This window comes from Oncorhynchus nerka, linkage group LG18 (assembly GCF_034236695.1).
Source record: "Oncorhynchus nerka isolate Pitt River linkage group LG18, Oner_Uvic_2.0, whole genome shotgun sequence".
NCBI lineage: Eukaryota > Metazoa > Chordata > Actinopteri > Salmoniformes > Salmonidae > Oncorhynchus > Oncorhynchus nerka.
The window spans coordinates 55,941,843-55,946,633 of record NC_088413.1 but is presented as its reverse complement, the minus strand read 5'-3'; the positions used below and the strand labels follow the sequence as shown (position 1 = coordinate 55,946,633).

General features: G+C 41.0%; 1 long non-coding RNA gene across 1 annotated transcript; it reads left to right on the top strand.

Moving 5' to 3' along the window:
- The first annotated feature begins 633 nt into the window (after positions 1–633).
- Positions 634–4,327, top strand: LOC115146632 (uncharacterized). The gene is made up of 4 exons (XR_003866187.2): positions 634–913; positions 1,700–1,794; positions 1,953–2,068; positions 2,176–4,327. It is a non-coding gene; the product is annotated as an uncharacterized LOC115146632 (long non-coding RNA).
- Positions 4,328–4,791: the final 464 nt, after the last annotated feature.

Genomic DNA, 4,791 nt, shown 5'->3' with positions numbered 1-4,791 from the left:
GTAAAACTGGCTGCCATCTGGTTTTTAAGTCTTCTGAGCGTGTTAAGATGCCTTAATTCTCAGAATGGCTGTGTCTTAATGATGGTCATCAGCAGGACATAGTTGGTCCCATAGTGTGAAAGGTTTTCAGTTGTAATACCTCCTTGCCCAAAACACTAAGGAAATCATCAGGCTCATAGGCAGGATTATGAAAGATTAGGAATACAATCTTGTGGTTTCTAAGTGTTTTTGGATGAGATAAATGAAATCCAGCAGATGCTTGATTTAGTTAATAATTCCAGTTTTAAGAGGGGGAAACAAGAACTCTATGTTTTGTACCTAAACCAAGTTGAATAGGGCACTATTGTTTATTTGTCATATCTGGGCTATCATAGCAGCTGTAAAATAAAAAGGTTTACATTTAAATCAGACATCAAATAATTACTCATCCAGTCAATAGGTTGCCCATACACCCAAGTAGAGCGAGAGACACCCAGGTATAGATAGAGAGGGGGGAACCAAGGAGCACATTTAGAGGATGTGAGAATAATGGAGCCTGATGATGAAGCGTCATCATTGCCTAGTGACTCTCCTAGCAACAGGAAACATCTGCTTCGGCGAAGACCAATGAGGTTGTAGAGAGAATGGTGTTGTTGCTTGTTGCACAGAAAGGGATATTTTAAGACTCTAGGAGTGTTTCGTACACTGAAGGGATTATTAAAACGAAGATACGGTGACTGGGTGTGAAGCGCAAACTTAAGGCAGAGCTTGGAGCGGGATAATTGGCACAGACGGTAAATGTCGCAGCAACGGACGGTCACACATTGGACAGACACATCCAGAAGAACGCATTACCTTCAAAGGCTGCCTACATATAAAAGGACTGCTGATTTGCTGAGGTGCTTTATGAACTGTTGGAGATCGCCATCATAAGGTAATTTTCCTTCTTGATGTGATTATATTTGATCAAATGTGTGGGTGATTCTTACAAATAGGTGACATTCCAAACTGATAGAGATAGCTAAGTAATATTAAGACATCATCATTGCATGGTATCATCATCATCAACATAATCATTAAGATCAATCAGCTGCATGATATTTTTTGTCCAAGCAGGTGAATGCCTTATTTGTGTTACAGGTATTTTGTTTGATCCCTTGAATAGGAATATTACAGTTTCACTGTGCCTAACTGCAGTGGGAGTGAAACGATGTGTTATAGCAGGTGTCATTCTGTTGAAAATTCACTAATAAGTGCAATATCAGAAAGTCTCTGTCTCTCTGTTCTCTCTGTTCGCTCTCTCTCTGTGTCACACACGCACGCACGCACGCACGCACGCACACACACACACACAGATACACACAGACTACCCACGCATGTACTCAACCCAATTTCTTTGTAAATAGCCTTGTGTGGGGAAATGGCAATGGCTGTAAAGATTTCAGCTTCGCCTACAAAGCACATGCTGCAGAAAGAAGACCAAAATCTGCTTTGATATTTAAAAAGTAATCTGTTTAATCTGGCCATGGTAAATAGCCTATGCAGTGAGATGACATCTGAGAAAAACATAACCCACATTTTCAAATTGTGCCGAATAATTTTTTAATGGTTGTTTTGAGATACAGATGAAAACATATTGTGTGTGATTTACAACTTTAATAAAACAGGTGTCTCTCCAATCTGTTATTTTCTCTTTATATCTCATTCTCCTCCACTATAGGCCCCTGAAGGCAATGTGTGAGGCTCAGAGAACATCCCAAGCAATCAGGACCCCAGTCAGACAACTCATTTGTGGCTCTGGGCTGTCATCATCAGGTAATGTACCGTGGCGTGGATATGACTCCACTACTGCTGGGGCTGTTATATAAATCTGTGTCACTCCTCTAACCACATAATCTCTCCTCACTAATGTGTTCAAAGGGAGAGCTTTATCAAGGTTGTAATTGCATTTTTCCTGATTGTGCTCCAAGCAGTCGATTCCCTTGAATAGAGATCAAACCATTCAACGACGTCGAACGTTGCCTACTTCAAGAGGAAATATGCGGAAGAGGAGGATTTACATGGAGACCTACATGGATATTTTCAAAAAGTACGAACTGCTTTGTTTGTGTTGACATGTTCAGACATCAATCTGTTGTCCTCTGACATGACACTTTAGATGTGTCTGTCTCATAATCACAACCTCTTTTTCTTCAGCACCTGATACGTCAGGAGGACCGCAGCTGCATCCTCAAGCTCTCCTTGGAGAAGCTGAGATTCCTGGAGGACCCTGAAGCCTACCTGCGACGCTCTGTGCTCATCAACAACCTGCTGAGGAAGATCCACCATGAGGAGAAGGAGGTGGAGGGGGAGGTGGAGGAGGAAGAGGAGAGGCAGGGGACCTGTGACAGGGGCTCAGGCGGGCAGCGGCTGCTCTACCCAGACAGGAAACGTGTGAAGGTGGTGGTGGCAGACTGCTGCTCTCAGTCCTTTGGGTTGGAGGAGATACCCCACTACCACCTGGTTCCCTACCCCTCCCCCACATGCCTCTATGGCCTGGGCACATGTCCCAGCATCTCCCCTGGCCACGGGGCTCAAGTCCTGCTCTACAAACTGGATGATAACGGGTGACTGTGACTTGCTGCCAAAGTACGGGAAGAAATTTGATATGGACCATGCACATCGAAGTAATTGGCAGGGAGTGGTTCGGTGACAGAACGCCCTATTCACTCAGAGCTGCATTCTGTATCCTGCAGTCTGACGTTATCTACATCCAAAAGGGAGGCTACGGCTTCTCCTGTGTGATTTTTGACTAGGTCAACAGAGCAAGAGTCCACATCAGGGTCTGTCTTCTAAGGACATCTTTGTTACAGCGTCACTGCCTTTACAAACTGATGTGAGAGACGGAGATTCCTTGCAGGAATTTGTTTTAATGGTCTTTGCACATGTGAACCTTAAGGGATACATATAGAACAAGTCATGCACCCTGCCACTACATTACGCTCTAAGGAAAAAAGTTGCTATCTAGAACCTTAAATGGTTCTTCAGCTGTCCCCATAGGAGAACCCTTTGAAATATTTTTGGGGATTCCAAGTAGAACACTTTTCGGTTCCAGGTAAAACCTGAGGGTTCTACCTGGAACCAGAAAGGGTTATCCTATGGGGACAGCCGAAGAACCCTTTTGGAACCCTTTTTTCTAAGAGTGTAGAGAAACAGACAAGGTTTGTGTTTGGAGGTTTGGATGTCTGCTAGTATGCTTGTGTGACCACAATCAAACTACTCTGTTGTGTATTTGAAAAATATTACATTTCACTAAACATATCCCTAATGTTAAATGATAGACTACTTATCAGAAGCTTGCAAAAGATGATTGAAATGCATATGGGAAAAACTCATTCAAATGAAACTCGTGATGGCATATTTGTTGAAAAATTAAGCATTATGCATTTGATATAGAGGTTTTGGTGTAAGTCAACTCTCTGGAGGAATCAATTGTTACACATTTCTGTGTAATAGTGATGCATGTAATTCCCCCTCCTGTGTTCTTTCCTACAACATTTTGCTGCCCTCCAGTGGTCAAGTTGAGTGTGTGAATTTTGGGGCTGGCTATTCAGTACTGTGCATCATTCTGACATCAATATTTATATTTTCTTGTCTGTTTAAATTAGCTCTCTGTAGCTCAAGCATCCCGTTTTGAGGTGGAATCTATTCAGGCCAAGAAAAATAAAGCAGAACAGTAGGCCGTTTCACAGCCTCGTCTTGAATGTGCCAGTTTTAATGTATTAAATAATTTTCATTCTCAAAGAGACATAACCTTGTTTAGTGCTTGTTACTCATGCTCCAAGAATACACTAACTTGATTCAGCAAGAGCACATTGGCACATTGCTTTCTTTGATGTCAAACAATTCCCTGTATTTTCTAGCTAATTTTGATATTTTTCTGCAGATTTCTCAGTTTTATGTGTCAGGCAAACAATGTTAAGGTAAATAACATATTTATGAATAGATTGACTGTTCATTATCTTGTTTTTATTTTATTTTAAAATTTGTGCAACAATGTGAATATCGTTTGCTATTGTCCATTTTTTTCTGTAATTGAGTATCGGTAGTTGAGTGTGTTCAGTGTAAGGATTGTTTTTCCATTATTGTTAAACATCTTACAAACTACAGACTAAAATAGAATTTTAAATGCTACTTTTCAACACAATATTTTACTGTATGAAATGTATATTTGGAAGACAATTTACATAGGCCTATTCCTTATTAAAGATAAGCTATTTTGCCAAAAGACTTAAGTAGCACCATGAATCTTTCTTTTTTCAGGTGATTGCTAATGCTATAAAATAAAGTGTTTAAGATGACACTGCCATTACGTGTTGGAGTGATTATTTGTAACGTTACTCTGATGAGCTACAGAGCATCCACTGGTCAGACTATGATAGAAGAGAGACTCTGACAATTCAGGGATATAATGATGTTTCATTCATCCATAGGTATATCTTCTACTCTATGGAAGCAAATGTATTTAAAGGGACAAGCTAAAACGATTAGTTAAAAGCTTGGGTCAATACCCATGATTTGCCCTATTTAAAATGTGAAGCGCGTCCACATCACCGCGAAATCGCGAACAGAAGAGTCCTTGGAATTCACTATCTTAGGGACGTCCCTAACCGCATTGAAGTTTACGTTTTAAATGGTTACTGTATGGGTTATGGTTACGTACGCGTTATGGGTAGGGATTCGTGTTAGGGTTTAGAGTAGGGACGTCCAAAGGAATCGATAAGCACTAACCTGAATACAAGCACAGTCCCGTTGAAATCGTGAGTGCGTCAC